General features: G+C 32.6%; 1 protein-coding gene across 3 annotated transcripts in view; it reads right to left on the bottom strand.

Annotated features, from left to right (window-relative positions):
* LOC145255747 (uncharacterized) overlaps nt 1-21,948 on the bottom strand; it is a 212,731-nt gene that overhangs the window by 137,272 nt on the left and 53,511 nt on the right. Inside the window, exon 1 of one of the 3 annotated variants that reach the window (XM_080114391.1) lies at nt 3,073-3,503. The exons of the other annotated variants lie outside the window; for them this stretch is intronic. The gene's annotated coding sequence lies outside the window, so the exon portion shown is untranslated. Of the gene's footprint in view, nt 1-3,072; nt 3,504-21,948 lie in introns of those variants that run through there. 3 annotated transcript variants of the gene reach the window in all.

Genomic DNA, 21,948 nt, shown 5'->3' with positions numbered 1-21,948 from the left:
TTGGAAACAAAATACCCATTAATTCCATGAGGAATCTATTATCTAAAGGAGAGTTTCCTGTGTGTTTATGTGTGTCTATGTCTAGCTTAAGAGGAATGAGTTGAGTAGAAAAAAAAGAGAGGTTTGGGAATAGGAGGGGAAAGATAGAAAGAGGTAGAGAAATAAAATTTTAATAGAAATATGTTAAACTTTTACGCTGGCAACGTTGGATAGATCCGCTAGTATAATATAAGAAACTAGTTGTATTAGTTTTGCTTTTTTAAAACTATACTGCTTGGGATTTCCCTCCATGCATGAACAATTCAAGGGCAATTTTACTCCTATAATGCCCCCTAGGGGAGGCAACCCGAGTTATCCCGGAAAATCTGTTCTGATAAAAATTTACTTTTACCATGACTAAAGTTCATACAGAATTTTAAAAAAAATCCAAGGCGTGGTTATTGAGAAAAGTATGAATAGACGAACAATTCATTTACTAGGTCCAATCCCTTCTTTATTGGGGGATCAAAAATGGTGCTATGGAACTGATTGGATTCGAACTTGGCGCATTTAGTTTGTCAGTTTGCATTGTTAGTCATTTCCTTACAATTATGTTTAAATAATCCACGGAAGTTTTTTTGCCAATATTCTGTAGTTGTGTCATTAATGACATTTCACAAGAGTTTTCAAACAGTTATCGCAAACTTGTTGTGAATGTTTATGCTTATGCAAAATGTTGGCTAATTCATTTGACATTGATGCCAGAAACAAATGGTAAATCTGAGGAAGGTCATAAAATGGATGGTATTCTTGAAACAAAGAATAAGAATCCTAGTTATACTTTTTTCATTTTCTTTCTTTGAGGATTGTAATGCTGGGTATGGGGCAGCCGAACCAGCTGCCAACATTGCTCTGCTTTTCATTGAAACCAATACTCTTAATGTGTCACTCTGTGATTAAGTTAAATTGTTATCTAATCTAATATATAAAGTAAATTCAGTCTCTTTCTCGATTTTTGTTATCAATAGATTTTTTCCTACTTATATTTCGTTTGGATTCATCAGTTTTTCTTATGGATCATTGCAGCATGTCATTAAGAAGAATAAAATGTAATTTGCTTTAATTCCCTTCCAGAAAATACTTTGTCTATGTTGAAATTGTTTCCAAATGACCACCATCTTAAAAAAAAAAAACGAAACAGAATTTAAATCCGCATTCGTCCATAGTTACTTCCCTTTGTTTCAAAAATATTTTTGAAAAACAGAATACAAAAGCAGTATAGGTTTAAAAAAGCAAAACTAATACAGCTAGTTTCTTATATTATACTAGCAGTCTATCCGACGTTGCCCGTTTAACATATTTCTATTAAAATTTTATTTCTCTACCTCGTTCTATCTTTCCTTTCCTAATCCTATGAATTTAGTATCATTGTTTATCTTTTGCAAAGATCTATGTGCATACGATAAAAGTTTTTAGATATAATGAAAATAAAATTTTGTTTTGGGATCACCAGTATAAAACGACCATCTCCAAATTTTTGGAAAAGCATGTAAAAACAAACATTAACTTAATATATCCTTTTCTAATTACTAAAATCTTTTAAGTAACCCAGAAAGAAATATCACGTCTGGCTTAAATTAAGGTTTTGAATCAGCATCAGCAGGAAATGGCTAAAGAAGATTCAACAAACAAACATGCCAAGTAAAATTAAACGACTTGAAATATTCCAGCAAAATAGTTTCCTTATCATTACAAGCAAATGAAATTGTATTTTTAGTTACTTTTGTTGAAACTAGAGATATCACTCACAGAGTTATTTGCTTCTCATGCAAGATGGTGCTACAATCCCATGATTTGGTTCTCTCATGTGCCATATGGGGTTAAATTCAGAAATGAGATAGTCTTTTATTGATGCGATTTTCAAAGTGGTTGAATATTGTCAGATTCCTCTCACCTAATTGACATGATTTTTAAATCGCAACTCTTGGAGTTATTTTTTCTGATCAAGTCAACTGACTCTCGAAGACAATAGTCAAAGAATCAAATGACTTTATCTCACTTATAACTCATCAATTTTTGTACTGTCATCAAACATTGTATTTTTTTTTTTTAAGGATTAGTTCTTCCTAGTTAATTTCTTTGTTTATTTTCATGTATCAAAAATAAATATAGCCAATAGCAAGTGTGTGTGTGTGTGTGTGTGTGTGTGTGTGTGTGTGTGTGTGTGTGTGTGAAGGCAGTGCAAAATAAAATTAAAAAAAAAACACAACTACTAGTGATAAGTAGTAAAATGTTTCTGAATTTTTGAGATGAGGACTGATAATTTGTATCATTTGGATTATTCAGACTACTATTCTCATCTTGAATGTTATTTTCACAACGTTTCAGCTGATGCAATGTCCAACCTTCTCCAAATGTCTCTTGTCAAACTTGAGAATCTGCGCAGAATCAGATAGAACCCTTTAATTCATGTGATAGCATGTTCTCGATCTGTCAATGGTAGAAGTCCTAAGTAATTCGCAATTGTATTTTGAGTATTGCATACGCTGAGGATTAAACCTTCAACCTCCAGAAGAGTGTCACTTGAAACTGAATTTTTACTTATTACTTTATCTATCATGCTACTGGTCTTTGCAGACTAATTAAAGGGTTTTGTTCAAACTTCTGTGCAGCTTTCCAAGTTTGCCAGAAAAACTACCAAGTTTGATAAGATACATGAGCTGAAACATTGTGAGAATAACAATTAAGATGAAGACAGTAGTCTGATTTACTTAGATAGTAAGAATACATTTAAAATAATTTTTAAAATTTGAATTAGCAAAATATTAATGTTGATAAACAAAAAAATTAAAATAAGGAGAAAGACACCAAGTGCCCATATAGGGAAGAAGGGGACAGGAAGTCATTCTTTGAGGGAATAAAACTTCCCCTATTTCCTTTATGAATTGTTTGAAGCATTAGTCTTCACAGCAAAATTAGAATGATAAAGCAAGAGAGAAAGAGGAGGAGAGAAAGAGAAATACTATCAAGTGAAATGGCAACAAAATTTTTTAAAAATGTGTTTTTCAACCAAAATAAAATCAGAGTACTCACATCTATTAGAGATTCTAGCGAGTTAAGCACAAATTTTCCGTTTCTGGATTTAAAAATAAAAAAGCGAAAGTTCGCTAAAAAGTGTAAAATTCACATTCCTGATGTATTTACGTTTTTTTTTCTACATTGCCTTCATGTCTAGCCGCCTGCAAATTATAAACGAACCTAACTTTTGTATGCTAGCCAACTGTTTCTTTTTTTCTTTCTGACACCTGTGTCGTTTTTTGTTGATAAACTAATAAGACACAAACAATGCAAAGAAAATAATGTATTCCCAACACGAATATCAAATATTTCAACTTTACTTCTCTCACATTCACACTCTATAGATTTTGTTTTTTAACATGCCCCTTTTAATGTTTTTGCATCTTAGAAAAATATTATATTAATTGTTATCCGACTCCTGATATTTTGACGTCATCCAAAGAACTGTACTACCACCTGGAGATTGATCTTCGAGCTTTTGAGTCAACTTACAGGAAAACAGTTTGTGTTCCGTCCTATAAAAAAATGTTCGGAGGATTTTAGTTGTTTATTTTTTGCTTGCTTGTTTTGCCTTTTTTCATCCTATGCCCCCTCACCAATAGTTTAAATAAAAGTAATCAATTTTGTAAGCAAAATCAGTATCATCACTAGTGATAATTTTAAGTAGGTGAAAAGATGAGAGTATGGCGTGGTCGCTGGCTTTGCTAGGGCCATTTTCGATAGCAATAACAAAAATCACACCGATAATGAACATATTGTTTCTAAAAGTTATATTATAGCAAAACAATAAAATGAAGCATATTAAACAAACGTGTATTCATATTAAAATGGAATTAAATGAAATATTAAGGAATATTAGGATAACCAGCTACAAGAGCTAACTTAACAAGAATAAAGTTTTGTAAATGAAAAATCAAGGAAAATATTAAATAACAAAACGTTTATATAACTATAAATTTCATACTTGGTCTTACACGTGAACAAGAGATAACAAAAGAACCCAAGGCCTTATTTATAAAAATATAACAGGATGAGTTTACACTTACAAGTAATACACCTAAAGTATTTCAATCTTCCTAATGCAGGGTTGGAATTAAGAAAGGTGTAATCAATAAGAAAACTTTACATTTCTTTTTAATAGACCTGTCTTACAGACATGCAAGTTTGTTGTGGCGTAATTTTTGTTGTTTTTTTCATATATAAGCATAATAGTTTCTCGATCTAAGCTCCCTGATGCTGAATCAGTGTGTGTACTCATACATGGAAACTTGTAATGACCTTGTCTAACATGTCGTGGGAAATTCTCTTAATCTCCATTCAAATGTTATTCTTAAGTACAGCAATAATTTGACAATTGTTAGCGTAGATCTTGTTTTTAAATCTTAAGAAATACTTAGGCACAATTCCTGGAAGATCAAACTGTAGCAAAATATAGATAGCAGTCATAAAAGGGGCAATGTTTATCCTTTAAAGAGCACTTGAATATAAATTTAAATCGAAATTAAAACAAATGTTAACTACAAGAGGGAAACACTTGATCTCTTCAGACTAACTAAAGTAAAATAATAATAAACAAAGGTATAATAGTGATGTTGAATGTCTGTGTGTAAAAATAAGGCTATAAACTGAAATTCCAAATAACACTTAGTTTAAATAAAAAGTTGCCAGTCAAGTAGAGACCACAAGGCTACCAGTGATGAATGAACTAACGAATGATGATGTCAAAGAAAACTTCCTCAGTCATTTCGAACTTCTAACAACATCTCAGGAAAAGATCAGATTAAAGCAGTGGACCAAACAGGTAGAGAATGCCTTCCTCCTACTACCATAGGAATCACCTCTTTTGGTCAGAAGTACTCTGGGTCCAGTGGAAAACATTCAATCACCTTAGAATGAGAATAAAGCAATTAAAAGTTGATATGATTAAATGAGGCTACAAAACCCAACCATATGCAAATGTGGATTGTACAACGCAACACTACCTTGTCTGCCTTCTACTGCCCACCAGTGCAGCTTGAAAGATCTTACAGAATATAATAATGCAAACGATTGTATAGAAATGTGTGAAACTCTTGCATAACCACAGGCTTCAAGGACACGCAAAGAAGAAAAATGAAATAAGTAAAAGAAATTTTCCATTAGAAGTCAATTTAGAGATTAGAGTTACGTGTACAGGAAATTGCATCATGGGAGGAAGTATGTGACAGTGAGATCAGTTCTGTTCATTAAATGTTTCGACCATTTTATGAAGGTTGGATGGAAAGGGATGTTGGGGTTCATTTAATGTATTTGTGTAAAAAGGAAACTAAATTCCAAAGGTATTAGTTGTTCTTTTAATTGTTTCCATCATTTCAGACACAAAGAGAACAAAGAAGAAAAGAACATCTTTCTGACATCTATTGTCACCACTGCTGAGAGATGCCACTATCCAATGACCCAACTACTTATGTATCAGCAAGAGAGACGGCTGTTTGCTTTCAAGTGAAAAGATTATGGGTATCTGGTGGGAATAGAAAGACTTCTCATGCAATATTAGCACAACAATGTTATAGTATCTTTTCCGAAAAAAAAAAAAACCCAACTCCAAAACATTTTTAAATCCATTACATTCTATAAATACGAAATGAACACATATTTTTCTAAAAACGATTAAAGATATTTATGCAGAGTTCTTAAATAATTTGTTGAAGCCATTTCGATATGATGTTGATGTATTGATGGCTTTCACAGAAGATGATACAAAGCATCAGATGTAAAATTTGATAAAGTCTTGAAATCAGTGGAAATATCATCATCATATTCGGTTTAATGTCTGCTTTACAGAATGGCATATGCTGGACGTCTTCCAATCTCTGGCCAGGTCTTTAAAGTTAATCATGGGTTTACTTTCCGCAGCCTCGTAACTCTTGTTTCTCTTATTTTGTCATTGTATTTATGTTGAAGGGACACGAATGTAGCAAGTTTGTCAGAGCACATTCCATTGAAGTACACAATAACAATCATAGGAATATAACATTGCGGGAATGAGGCAGGGACTGGAGCTTGGTAGACAGTGTGGAACCTATTAAACTAGAGGCTCTTTCTTCAACCTTGTTTTAGAGGGATGAATAAGTGATTGGTGCACCAGCCTAGATATGCAACATGCACAAGTGAATGATGGCTTTCACTGGTTCATATTCCTAAATATATATTCCACACCGACTGGACACATACTTTTTATCAGTCCTCGAAATTCATTCGGAGAAAAATTCATGGAACGAGTACTCATCCTGTTCATCAATAAAACATACATTTTGTAAAAGTTGAGAATAATTTGCTTTTTTTTTTTTTTCTATATAATAAAAGCAAACGTATGTCTGGCCATCTTCATTTGCAGTATGATGAAGAAGAGGAAGTAGGGGGAGAAGATGAAAACAAAGATGGCAGAGTGGTGGCGGTGGCTGCTTCATTCAAAATTCAGTTATTAGTTTGTTTGCATTGACTGCTGTTGCTTCCTCTTTCAATATTCAATATTACCTAATGAACGATTTTTTTTCAATGTTTCATTGATTTATTCAGAGAGAGAGAGAGAGAGAGAGAGAGAGAGAGAGAGAGAGAGAGTTTGAAGTAGCAAACAGAGAGGTAAAGAGGATTATGAAATGATAAGGATGGACTTGTGAGAAAGAAGGCTTAGTAAAGAGATGGCCAGAGATAGATTAGTTTGGAAGTCAATTTTTTAAAGTTCTCAACGCGTCATCATTTAAAATGGATGGAAATGATGATGAATGTAAACTCCCTTCAATTTTGCAAAATTCGAAACTGTTCTCAGATGCTGCATTTCCATTTCTTGTTCTCTTTCGGTGGAGGATCAGTCCTTCACGACTGAGACAATTTTTTATTTTTGTACCTTTTCTCCACATTAAAAAACGACCCTGGTGTCTAACTCTGTCCAGTGGGGAGGCATAGTAAATAGGTACATCATCACTGAAACACAGTTTTAAAAAGTGTTGAATTTTTTCTAAACTGACTTTCAATTTGGGGAAAAAAATTTTGCAATAATATCTAAAAAGATAAAGATACAAAAAAGAAAAGGTCAAAGTAGATTCTTATTAAATATGGCATGACTAACGAGGCAGTCGTGTTCGTTAGCTAATTAGGCTAAATTAACCAATTATTTACGTCTATTACCCATGTAAACATGTCGCCAAAAAAGCAGGATGATAGATAATGTATCGTCGTTAATAAATTCCAATGTTCACTACATAACATGTTTACTGTGTATTGTCGTTTCATATAAATTTGAGATTATAGTTTATGATGAAAACAAACAGATTAATTGCAAAGTTGAAGTAATGAGTTAATTGTACAAATTAATTTCTGATCGTTAGGCTTTTTTTTTTTTTTTTAAAAAAAACCTTTCTTATGAAAGTCACTCTAGGCATGAAACTATTTGATATAAAGAGCTAAAAAGAATAAAAGAGGATTAACACAACGACAGGAAATGCCTATTGACCGTAGTCTTTAAAAGATTAAGGTTTTAGGTAGGAGGAAAATCATTAGTTGGAAGAAAGTTCCATAATGTAATTCTTGCAAAGAAGCTATTAGAATAGGAAGATGTATTTTAATAAGGTATCTGAACAGTGAATGGATGGAGACCATCAGACCAATGAGTAAAACGAACTGGAACAAAGGAAGCAGGAAATAAATCAGACAATTCTAACAATACTTGTAAACTAAGTGGTTGAAGTGACATCTGGTCACTCTTTCAGAAATACAGGTTCAAATCCTGTACAATGCTTAATTATTTGCAAATTAAAAAAAATATTTTTGAGCAATCTAATCTTAATTCTTATGTATAAAGTAGAATCAGTGTGATCAATAGTTTTTTTTCTTTATTTTTCTCCTTCTTCTACAACAACAACAACAACAACAATAATGTACAACACCCCGTCAGTAGTTAGTTGAAAAGGAACACAAGAGACGGCATGACAATATTGTGAGAAAGTTCCATTAGGATATAGGCAAGAAAAGAGGGTTGGAATACAGTGAAAATGATATGAGCATGTTCCAGATGGGGAGTGATAATGTGAAATTATTGTGGGATATGGATATACAATGTGATAATGTGATTGAAGCAAGGAGACCAGATTTAGTTTTGATAGAAAAAAATGAACACAAGACAATAATCATTGATATAGCAATGCCAGCTGATATGAATCTGGAGGAAAAAGAAAAAGAGAAAGTCGAAAAATACAAAGACTTGAAAAGGGAGATAAAAAGATTGTGGAGGTTGAAGGAGGTAGAAGTTGTACCTGTTGTGATAGGATCCCTGGGGAGTCTAACAACAGGATTTGACAATTTGACGGATCCATTGCTATGTTGGAGTACTTCAAAAGACTGCCTTGATGGGAACTGCCAGAATCTTGCGGAAAGTGCTGGAAGACTGAGAAAAGAAGATGCTGATAGCCTATGTTCATTTGTTATGATCCATCTATCAGAATAAAATCAACGGCCGCACACAAAATGTGAAAATAATAATAGGTTCTTCCAAAGTAACTTATATTTGGTTATATCTTTATCCCTCATGTTTTCCTTGGTCTTCCTCTGTGAACTAAACCTACTACCTTAATTGTTTTGCATCTACAGATAGAATGCTGCCTGTTCTGGTTTTAAAAGAGGGAAAGGAGGTTTGATTTGTTCTTTTTGCATACTTCCTTTCCTTTCTTTCATTGTATTTCGCTGACGGAGGACAAAAACAGAAAGTAAAACGAAAAGGGAAAGGAAATGCCACTCGTTCTGGTTTTAATCAACATTCGACTGTAAAAGAGAAAGAATTGATTTGGTAGCTTAATCGGTTAGCATATTCTATCTAGAGGCAGAGGTTATGAGGTCAAACCTCACCCAGACGTAAGTATTTTTATTTTTATTTTATCCTAAAATGAACTTAAACATTTTGAATTTCAATATTACACAGATTGTGTGTGTGTGTGTGTGTGTGTGTGTGTGTGTGTGTGTGTGTGTGTGTGTGTGTGTGTGTGTTTTCTTTCTGCAATCTATGTATTTTATGGAAATTATGATCACAGAGGACGTCGGGTAGCCGTACTAGTCGTGAATATAACAATTTATAAAGCCTGTAATTTAGACGTAGAGGAACATAAATAAAATAGATTATTTTAAAGCATTTATGCATTCTAATTGTCCAACGATATTTTATATAGAGTAATTATATATTTATCTACATTCTCTTCAAAAGGCCAGACACAAAGTCAGGTGTAGTTTTGAAAAACCAGTACACAATGATTAGCACGGTTTGGCCTACAAAAATGCCTGAGCAGTCCCGTCGGCATTCCTAGTAGAAGCACCTCAGCCGATCAGCTATAAATTAACCTCTTCTCAAAGGGAAGGTAAAGCTTAAGAGGTTGAACCTCTTGAAACTAAATAGAACCATTTCTCAACTCGACAGAGCAGGAGCAGAAGAAACCACAACAGTCCACCATCTTTTGGACTGATTGTTATGGACGTATCCTCGACTGGTGGGAATAAAACTCAGGATAAATAGTCATTAAATCCACTATTTATAAATAGCTGTTCAACAAATATGAATTTTTGTACATTTTGTCTTTTTTTTTAAACGGAAATATGTGCACAATCCTTTTTAGGCTAGTAAATCCCTCACTTTGTAATAAAGAGCAATATATATATATATATATATTACAAGGGAATCCTCACTTATCAAGGCCCGAAGGCCACTCGAGGATAAGGGTTAATAAATGTAAGGTGGTAGTGTAGTAATCATTAATGGTGTAGATTTGGTAGAATTTAGATTATTTAAGGGGACGGCTCAACATGAACTTGTTTACATTGGACTTGGAGGCTACCATATTGTAATCGGCCGGGAAGCAAGCCAGTGGAACAGTGTTCCACAGACGGGGAAAAAAGCTTTGTTCATGGAATCTGCATTTAGATTTAGGCACAGATAGAGAGTGGGGGAAATTGTTAATAGTCAAGTGTTTTTTGTGAAAGTTTGGCAAGGGGGGGGGGGCATAGATTGAAGCTCAGACCAGCGTTTGCCATGAAAATAACGACAGAACAAAGACAGACTCGTAACGTCTTCTCGGTGGGAAAGAGGTTGCAGGGAAGAGAAACAAATGACGCCAAAATATTAAGAAACAGCAAAAAGAAGAAGAAAGAAGAAAAAAATAAATAAAAATATACTTATGATAAATAAACTACACAAAAATGTTTCTGCTGCATTCCCCGGAGAAAATCATCAGGCTTATTGCTCTACTAAACTCTACTAATTTATTGGCATTGGTGAAGTAAATACTGCAAATATACACCCTTCATCTAAAAATGATGTCAAAAAAATTGTTTCACCAGGTATATTTTTTGTTCGATATGATTTTTTCTTATTATTTTTAAACATTTTTTATTTTATATGAATATTACATCGAACATATATTTTTGTCATTTTTGATGGAGAGTGTACACTTGTTAATAAATTAAAAAAAAAAAGAAATAAGGAGATAAAAAAATGGGAAATTTCCAAAATGTTGAACTTTTGGGGGGGGAGGGGGGTATAATCGCTTAAACATCAAATCTTTATTTATCACAAGAAAATACTAAAAAAAAAGTGTTTATCGTAAATCGATCACTCAAATCAGGCAATGAAATCTTTGATTATGAAACATTTTTGTTATTGATTTTTTCCTTCATATTATCAATTCTGAAACATTACTTGCGTTATTTATATTGGTCAGTTTGCATTATAAGTTTATTGTAAATCGATTACCCATTTTACTACTCAACCAGAATAAAATGAAAATGACTTTTGCAAATTATACATGCTTATAAAAAAGGAATAACATAATACCAACCAGCCAACAGACAATATTGTTAGCTGTTAACAACACAGCTGGATTGACGCCCCTTACTAACCGCTCTTCAGTTAATAAAGGTTTTTGGCTACTTGGCCAAGATCAAAGTGTAGTATCTGTTTTTTTTTTAATATCTCAAAGTGTAGTATCTGTTCTTCAGATGCGGCACTTCCAGTTCTTGTTCTCTTTCAGTGGAGGAGAAATCCTTCACGACCGAGACAATTTTTATTTTTGTACCTTTTCTCCATGTTAAAAAACAACCCTGGTGTCTAACTGTCTCGTGGAGAGGCATTGTAAATAGGTACTTACTGCAGCCCTGTTATTTAAGTTCATCTTTAACGATTACACAAAAAAAAAAAAAAAAATAGAAAATGAAGACTAACTGAGCCCCAAAAAATAAAAGAAAATTAGGTGCTTCTACAGTAAACCAGGTTTTTTTAAATGAATTTCAGGTAAAAACATTATTGTCTACTTACGTGTAATGTTGAAATTAGTATACATTCCAAAAAGTATGAAATAATTATCTAGTAGAAAGTAAAAATAGAATTTATTGAATTATCGAGTTTTATTGTAGAAGTGTTGTGCAACTAATTCTGTATAATAACCTGACTCATCTTCCTTGCTTTCTTTGAAATCTACCATTAAAACAATAGAAAATGTTTGACCTCTAGTCTCTAAGATTTTCTCTGAAAAATAGATTGGATCATGTTTTTTATATCTTTTAAAAATTTATACTAATTTCAACATGTACGTAACAGTGTTTTTATCTGAAATGCATTTGTTCGAACCCCCGCACTGAAAATTATCTCACAAAAAGTTTTACTGCATCTTTAAAGGAGATAACATAGCCACTGCATGAAAAAATTGGAAAAACAAATTCAAATTTGAATTCGTCTTTTCAATTTTACCTCCAAACCACAGAACCCGATGTAGGAATCACAGCTATACTTTTAAAAAATGTATTCGACAGAAAGAACAAAATTTATACTCACTGTTTAAACTTAGCAATAAAAAAAATAAATAGACTTTGAAAAATGCATATAATGACAGAGCGTGATACCATCACCAAATTTCTAAATAGTTTTTTTCAGGTTAAATTCATGTTTTACAATTTTTTTTTTCTTGCATTGTAAGGCTGAAGCACAGATTAGTTACTAAACATCCTCCCCATGTAAAAAATGGCTTTCAGAATAATAACATTATTATTTCAGCTTTTTGCATGATTACATTTTCAATAATAACGTGATTAAATTTAACCCATTTAAAGTTAAAGAATCAGATCCACCATTGTTTGTTATTTAAATAAACCTGTTTATAATTTTTACTTTTACAGCTTAATTAAATAAATTATTTCTTAAATAGCGTTTACATTTATATTTGGTAATGTTCAAGTGAGTACAGCAATTGAGTTCCTTTTAAGGGACACAGGGTTAAATAGTTTTTTGCCACTATAACTCCAATCTTGCCAACTAAAATACCTTGCCCTGAACTTTACCTTGAACCATACCCTGAAAAATACCCTAAACCTTCCAGCAAATTTTGTGACAACCCCACCCCCCAAGCACAAAATGGGGTGTCTATTCCGAAATCCATTTTTAACATGAAGAGGTTGAGGGTTGGCAAACGACAAAAACAACAACAGCTGTATTTTAAATTTTTTATGTAGGCTGGAGGGTGCATGCTACCACCAGGCAATGCTGGTTAACAGGTCCTGCTAGTTAATAATAAGAGACAATTATTATCTGTGGAATAACAGATACAAACTTATGTAAAAATCTACTAAGACAATTCAGTTTGTCATTGGATAAAATGGATGTGTAATGTGAGTCTTAAAGACAGGCTTAGTTCTGATAATCTCAGAGGAAGACTAAGTTTGGATTGTATAGGAAGAGGTATGCAGAAAAGTAGATGATATAGCAATGTTGAAAGACGGGACGAGAATTCTTGGGTTAGTGGGTGCAGAACATTTCAGGTAGCAAGTTTAGTTCACAAGGAAAACATGAGCAGAAATGATAAAAATCGATCTGAGGAAAAGAGGGGCAAATAAAAACCTGGTCAGAGATAGGTTACTTTCGAAGTCAATTTCTAAAAGCCGTCAAGACATGCCAACATATAAAACAAACATTAAACCAATGATGATGAAAATCATATACAAAGCACAGCAGCAGAACAGTTAACATTACAATCGAAATACAAAGCTTGTTGTACCCCATGCTAGCCATTAAGTCGCAATAGCAGCTCTGATCACGCCTACCATTACTTACTGCTGCTTATTTTGAAGCATTGCCGTTAACCACGCCTACAAATAAATAAGCTACTGCTGATTCTTTTTCCCTCTTCATAACAAGGAAATGGCAAATCTTTTTCTCTTTTCACAAACTATACACAAATAAGATTTTTATTGATTTTTGCTCCATTAAATTGGCACACAATATCTCAAAGACTTGTTTATATAAATCGTAATGTGATTAACTAATACTTTGTGTGAATTAAACTATATTTTTATAAATCTCGAATTAACACTAATGTTGTTAATATTAATAGTTAGTAGAATATTAATAGTTAGTAATCAGCATGTTGTATGTCATCTTGCAATTCAGCCTATTTTTGCCATCTCGGTCGAGTATCACAAGACTCCTCTAGTGTCTGACTCATCTTTGTCTAATCGTTGAATAAGAAAGCAGCAGCAATCAACTGCTCTTTTCAGGACAATATTTCACAACTATTAAATGCAACTAATTTCTCTTTTCAGGACAATTTTTCTATAAACTACTTCAATTCACCTTCACTCCTTTCTTAGATTCTTTGATGCTCCCATTTCCTGAGATATTCTTCTGATATGACCTGCATCTATAACTCCTGACAACGTCTTCTTACTATTCTAGTTTCCAACAACATGCCAGGGACTGTATGTAAGAGAACGTTGAGACCTCCCTGCAAAAACTGCAAATACCAAACAACACTCGAAAATTCTGTTTAGTCAATCTGAGATACATACAACATAACACTGTTACTTTCATACCAACATTCCCACTTCTAACTCTAAAAACAAAACATGCTTATATTCACTATTGCACTATTCATAACAGTTAAAATGTAGAGATTAACAAAAACTTAGATAGTAGACTGAATTTACTCTGTGAACTTTAAAGTAGTTTTTGTAAATTTTTGCAAACATAAAAAAAAAACTTTTTATAAAATGTTTTCTATAAATTTGATGTCTAATCAATAAAGAATTCTTTTTATTTTATAATTCAATAAAAAGAACAAATCCCCTTCTATCAAGTTATATCAATTAAGAGATGATTTTTATCCCCCACTCAATCTCTAGTTGCAAAAAGCGGATTAAAAAATGAGGCAGGAAAAAAAAAATGATTCCTTCTCTTTTTAAAACTATTGTAAAATAAAAGCTCATATTTGAAAGATGACATTCAATTTTCTTTTAATTGAAAAGGGGGCAAAAAATTAGATTAGAAAATGGATGTCAATTTTGCTTTAATAGATTTAGTGAATGCCCATTATGTTTATTTAATATCTGTTAAGTTCTTTATTTAATATCAATTAAGTTCCTCATTTAATGTCAATTAACTGTCTCTCATTAAATGTCCAATAAGTTCCTCATTTAATGTCCATTAAGTTCCTTATTTAATGTCCATTAATTAAGTTCTTTATTTAATATTTATTAACTGTCTCATTTAATGTCCATTAATTATGTTCCTCATTTGTCTATTAACTGTGTTCCTCATTTAATTTTCATTAACTGTCTCTGATTTAATACCTATTAATTAAGTTTATCATCTAATTTTAATACTTAAGATTAAACTTTTTCTAAAGTTTAATTATTTATAAACACTATTTAAAATTTGATATGGATATAAAAAGTATTTCACAACAATTAATTTCACACATACATGTTATGTGAAAGCAAAAACGTGCATTATTTTGATTATTCAAACTATCATTCTCATTTTGGTTGTAAATCCCACAACGTTTCAGCCGATGCGACTTTCAACCTATCATCCTTCTACCACAACTGAAAACAATTTTTTTTTTTTGCTCTGTGTCCAGCATCAGGCAGAATTTTCATGAACAGTTTCTTTTCCAAAAACTTCCCATTTGTGGAACAATTACTATGGGACTGCTTCCCTACAAGCTACAACATAGTCGTCAACAAATACTTATCATAAACCATCTTCATAAGCAATCGAATTTTTTCCATCGTTTTCAATCCTCTCATAATATTCTTTGTCACTCAACTGAAAAGTTCTTCATCTCATTAACCCTTATCCTTGAATGGCTCCTAGTGGTGACAATAGCAAAAAAAAAGTACAAACATATTTTATCCAAAATCAAGAAGTAGTATTTTTAGATTATTCAGACTATTATTTACATTTTATTTTTTTTATTTTCATAACGTTTCCGCCGATGTAACCTTTGAAGCTTCTTCAGGCACACTTTTCTATACAGAGGTTTCACTTTGAGATTACATCATCCAAAACATTGTGAAGAGAAAAAAAATAACAACCAAGATGAGGATAGTAATCTGATTAATCTAAATAATACAAATTATCAAGGCTCATCTCAAAATTCTGAAGCGTGAAACCAAGAACGTTTTCATTTTCAATTAATTCTCACAAAATACAAAAAACTAGAAAATAAAAATCATTATATCCATAAAATGATTGTATTTGATGTTGGCAGAAACATTAGAACAGTACATAATAACCTTGTAAGATTTTCACTCAGAATAGAAAAGTTATCAGTAAGAAATAATTGTAATCAGATTCGTTTTTTTTTTTTTAATTTTTTTTTTTTTTTTTATTTCTACAAGTTTCACTCAGCAAGTAACAACACTTGAGAAAGAGCTCTATAAATAATCATTTTAGATAAACAAATGCTCTCACGCTAGAATAAATTTCTATAGGTAATAAAAATAAAACCTTTCTTTCTCCCAGGGATCTGATATAATTTGATACAATGTCTGAATGAAAACCACCTTTTTTACAAATAGTCGTTTGACCAGAATTATAAATAACAGAAAAAGTTATAACCTTGAAATTATCAGAAAAATCTGGCTGATTTTAATAGGCTGATTTTTTTTTTCACCCATCCAAAATCTGGCTTATTTTAATAGGCTAAATTTTTTTCATTCAACAAAAATCTGGCTTATTTTAATAGGCTGAATTTTTTTCATTCAACAAAAATCTGGCTTATTTTAATAGGCTGAATTTTTTTCATTCAACAAAAATCTGGCTTATTTTAATAGGCTGAATTTTTTTCATTCACACAAAATTTGGCTGAAATTATTATTATTTTAATAGGCTAAATTTTTTTCATCAACCAAAAGTTTGGCTGATTTTAATAGGCTCATATTTTTACCTAACAAAAATCTATCTGATTTTAATAAGTTTAAAAAATTTTTTACCCACCCAAGTTCAAAGCATTTCAAATGTACCAAGATTCAATTTTTTTTTTCTTTCAGTTTTTAAGTTTCAGGGAATATTATCAACCTGCCTAGCAATAAATTTCCACCCCTTCACTTTAGAGGTCCCAAGAAGATTGAAAAATTGAAAAACTCTGCCAATATACAAAAATTTCAAACACGTCTCAGTGGCAATATGACTTGTTTAGAATGAAATAAAGTTAAAAAACAAAACTGTTTATTGTACAACATAAAAAGTAAACATTTTTATAATAACTTTTTATAACTCGTGACCTGAACTTAATTATCAGCTTTCAGGTTTACAAATAAAGATAATTTATTCATAATTTGAGACTTAATCATTGAAAAAAATGATGATTGCTGTGTTTTCAATTGTGTTTGTAAATGCGAATAATAAAAGACAATAAATAAACTGAATTATGTGAATTTTTTGAACTACAATTCTTATCTTCCATGTTATTTTTATGTTTTGTTGAACTTGGAAATCTTTATGTTAGACTCGAGAATCTGCAAGGAATTTGGAACAGAACGCTTTATTTCATCTATGGGAGGTAACAGTGGCCAAGTGGTTAATGATACAAACTGACGATCTGGATGCTTCAAGTTCGATTCCAGTTCGTTGCTCAAAAATTACTTTCACTTATGATAGTTGCAGCCTTCATGTAGTTCCGCCTGTAAGTATCTGATATCTTTCCAGCAAGAATTCTGACTGGAAAATATTGGAGAAAGCAATGCCAACAATAGAATCTTCGGATTTATGCTATATAATGATGGTTTAATCCACGAGAATAGTTTGCTCTGGTTCGGTTAAGCATGAACAGATAGAAGTCTTAAGTAATTTCTTGTCTGTAGTTTTACTACTTATCACTGTTTATTATGTATATGAAATTCAATTTAAATTCTATGAATTAGAATTTAAATTGAATTTATTATTCGACAATTTATATATGTGTGTGTGTGTGTGTGTGTGTGTGTGTGTGTGTGTGTGTGTGTGTGTGTGCCAGATACATGGTATTTAAAAGTGAAAACTAGTGAATTTAATGAAGTTATTAAGAGTGCTCAATAAAAGAGGAGGAAGATATATTTTTATTAATATAATTTTTTTTTAATTTTGAGGAATCATTTCCTTTGTGGAAAGCAACTATTTATTAAGTCACCTGATGAGGACTTCTGATTTTAACTGACCATTTGTCCAAAATATTAGCAGTTTTGCGACCATGTGTTTACATTAATATATATATATATATATATATATATATATATATATATATATATATATATATATATATATATATATATATTCAAACAGTTTTTTCTTTCAGTGTGAGACTAATAATAACTTTTTCACTTAGTATCTTTTCCAGTGGAAAAATCTACCACAATTTTAAGATGCCATCTCCACAGTTAGAATTTGCTTATGTTTACTAATCAACAATTTGGATTATCACAATTACTATGAGATTATTTAATTTGCATCTCTACATTTAACCAATCAACATTTTCTTTGGATCGTACCACATTTTTCAACTTTTTCTTCATCGAGTCTTACCTTCATTTGAAATATCTTTTTAACCTATACATTTCTGTACTATTATCAACTTTTATACAAATACTAGCCTGGGCGCCTGGCGTTGCCCGGGAGTTTGGTAGTGTGTGTTAAGCAAAAAAACAACAAAAAAGTGGTAGTAAACAGGCAGGCTCGAACCTGTGACACGAAGCTGACGTCTTACCGCTACTCCATAATGCGACCAGAAGTTCAGAACATTAAAATTAGGCAAAGTCAATCGCCCAGATATGATGACTTGCAAAAATGACTTGCAAAAAATCGACCCCTCCTTGTAGAAAACTGCCTAGTTGAGGGTGAAGGAATTAATGTTTTTATCCAAGACATCAAGCTTTAAAATGATACTGATCTTGTGAAAATCCATCGCCTTTGTCGAAAGTTTTAGGCAGACATACATACATACATACATACATACATACATACATACATTTAAACAGACAGGTGATATTTATATTATAGACTAGCCTGGGTGCCCGACGTTGCCCAGGTGTTTGGAGGTGTGTGTTAAGCAAAAACAAAAGTGGTAGTAGGCAGGCAGGCTCGAACCCATACTACGAAGGAGGAAAAGAATGTGGAAAAAAAATAACGTAACGTCTTTGCTGTTGCGTCCATCGCCAAATCGGAAGTAACGAAGGTTTAAATTAAGACAAGTTAATCGAAAAGAGGGGATGACTTGAAAATATTGGCGAAAAAAGCGACTCCTCTCTGTACAAAAGTGCCCAGTTAAGGGGGAAGGAATTAATGGTTTTAGCCAATTTTTCGATATTTGTTGTCCAAAGGTTGAGCTTCAAAACGATACCAATCTTGTGAAAATCCATTGCCTCTGTCGAAAGTTTTAGGCAGACATGCATACATACATTTAAAAGACAGGTGAGTTTTATATTATAGACTAGCGGGGGTGTCCGGCGTTGCCCGTGTATTTGGAGATGTGTGTATGTTAGGGGAAGGGGATAAAAAAAAACAGCGTCGCCTGTGTGGTAAAAGAAAAAAGTTTTGGTAGGTAGGTAGGATTGAACCCGGAACCTTGAGGCGAAGGTGGAAAAATATCCTGGCATGTTACTGGCTCGCCCATCATGGCTGAGTAACAGAAAAGTGTTTTCATTTAGCAATAAAAACCTAATTGACAGGTGCGCGAATTTGATGATAATGAGGTCAAACATATTCCGCAGTTAAGTTTTGCTGCGAGGCAGTTTTTTTTGTTTTCTTTCCAACTTTGGCTGTTTGTTTCCTCAAGATGTTGAGGAGGGGGGAAACCAGTTCCCCATAAAAAATGGGGGTGTCCATTTGAAAATCAATTGTCTGATATGACGGTTTTAACTGCATTGATCAAAGCTGATTTGCTTTTTGGACGTCCCTGTCACGAGTGCCAGGGAGGGAAATGATGCTACCGATTCAGTTTCGCGTTTTTATACTGAAAAGTGAAATGAAGACGTGGCGAGTGAAAAAAAATCTCGAAAATAGCGTGCAAAAGTCGGCCAAATTAAAGATAGACGCGACCTCCCTTCGTAACTCGCGGATATTATAATTTAGACAGTATATAAAAAGTTTTAAGAATGAGTGAGCATGCCTCCAAAACCTTTGCCGGACATACAAAAAAGTGCACACACACACTAACACACATTTTGCCTTTTATATATATGGAAGATGACTACTCTCATAATTTGTAGATTTCAACTTATGTGCTAACCAGCAAAATTATAGATTACCTATGAATATTATTTTGCTAACTTAATTCATCACTAAAATCCTTTACAACAATGGCTATCTCTTAGACATTGTCGAATCTGCCATCAATAAAAAAGTTTCCAGTTTTTATAAATCTAAAGAAACTTTAGTCAATAGATGCCCTGTTTACCTTTATCAGTGACCGATTTGCCAAACAAATTTCTGTGTCTTTACAACGGTGTTATTTTTCTTCAAATCGATGCATTGTTTTTTTTCAACTAGATCTATGTTGTCATCCATTCGCAAAAATGTTCTCCCTACCACTATAATAATTCTATTATTTATTTATTCAAATATATTTGCAGTATGCACTACATGGGGTGGACATCGCAAAGATTGGATTTTAGTTTAAAACAACACATACCATCAAAGATTGGTTATCCAAATTTTTCACCTTCTGACATTCTGAATAATACATATAGGTCTGCTATCTGCGAGCACCTTATAAATATTTGTGCTTGTGCCACAAACTTTAATGTCGGCATGTTCACAATGCTAAACAGGTCGCACTCGCCTTTCCATTTAAAAATCCTAGAAACCATCTTTATTAAGTTCTTGAGACCTTCTTTTGCAAACAAAAAAAAATCTTTTGAGACTTAATGTGATTTATAAGGGATTTTTTTCCCATTTATTTATTTTTATTATATTTTTCCCCCCAGCCATATTCATAATTTTCTTTTTTTAATCGTAATTTTCATTTTTTATTTTTAAAAATCCATCATGTTAATTGGTCTTTACTCAGCCACAATATATATATATATATATATATATATATATATATAGTGATGATCATATTTATTGGCACGGTAAAATAAAAGTTAAATTTTGTCTAATAAATTCTAAAAAAGGGATTAAATTAAAGAAAATAACAAAGTATATTATGTATTTTTAACTGGCCTTTCCGATGCAGCAATCGGATTTTAGAAAAAATAAATAACAAAGGAACAACAAACATAATTGCAAAAAACCCTTGTTCAAAATTATTGGCACGGCTTTGTTTTTCTTTTAGTATCAGTATAATATCAATCAATTTCCGGTTTACGTGCTTTCTGAACTTTTTTATAGCCATATTATGCTTGTTTAACGCTAATTCAGTGAATAATTTTTTTCAGATAATTTTTAGATAGCGATTTATTTAAACTATTATAAGTGACTAAATTATAATTTTCAATCGCCATGGTTAAAACTAAGGAACACAGCGAAGACGTCAGGAAGCTTGTTGTAACATGCCATACCAATGGGGAGGGCTATGATAAGATTTCAAAGAAGCTAAACCTTCCCAAATCCACTATTAGAGCCATAATAAACAAGTTCAAATCGCAAGGCCACGTTATGAGTTTAGAGGGTAGAGGGAGAAAAAGGATTCTTTCCCCAAGAGATGAACGGAAAATTGTTCGACAAGTAAAACAAAACCCAAGGATCTCTGTTGGGGAGATTGTTGATGAACAGAGCACCTCTGGAGTGAATGTATATCGACATACAGTTGGTAGAGTTTTGAAGAGAGCTGGTTTAAAAGCATGTCGTCCGAGAAAGACTCCCTTATTGAAGCCTATGCACCTGAAAGCAAGGCTAGCCTTTGCAAAACGTCATATTGATAAAGATGTTGCATTCTGGAAACGTGTTCTATGGACTGACGAAACGAAAATAGAGTTATTTGGCCATAATAAAGTGTATTATATTTACAGAAAATCTGGCGAAGCTTTCCTGCCTAAGAACACCATACCCACAGTGAAGCACGGTGGAGGCAGTTTGATGTTTTGGGGATCCTTTGCTGCCTCTGGACCAGGGCGACTTGTTAAGGTCACAGGTAGCATAAAAAAGGAAGATTATGTTAAAATATTGGATGAAAACCTGAAAGACTCTGCTAAAGAGCTCTCACTTGGTCGTCGTTGGTGGTTCATGCAAGATAATGACCCAAAGCATTCGGCTAAACTGACTAAGAAATGGCTTGAGGACAATCATATTAATGTTTTGGAGTGGCCATCACAAAGCCCAGACCTTAATCCAATTGAAAATTTATGGAGAACATTAAAATTGAGGGTAATGCAAAGGAAGCCTAAGAATCTTATTCAATTGGAGGATTATTGTCAGGAAGAGTGGGCTCAAATTACTACTGAAGAGTGCAACAACTTGGTTGTAAACTATGAAAAGCGACTGAGGAAGGTAATCAAGGCCAAAGGCTATACAATTGATTATTAAATAAATCGTGCCAATAATTTTGAACAAGGGTTTTTTGCAATTATGTTTGTTGTTCTTTTGTTATTTATTTTTTCTAAAATCCGATTGCTGCATCGGAAAGGCCA

The sequence above is a fragment of the Euprymna scolopes genome, chromosome 31 (genome assembly GCF_053919585.1).
Source record: "Euprymna scolopes isolate OS-2025 chromosome 31, ASM5391958v1, whole genome shotgun sequence".
Classification (NCBI taxonomy): Eukaryota; Metazoa; Mollusca; class Cephalopoda; order Sepiida; family Sepiolidae; genus Euprymna; species Euprymna scolopes.
This window is presented reverse-complemented; position numbering and strand designations above follow the sequence as displayed.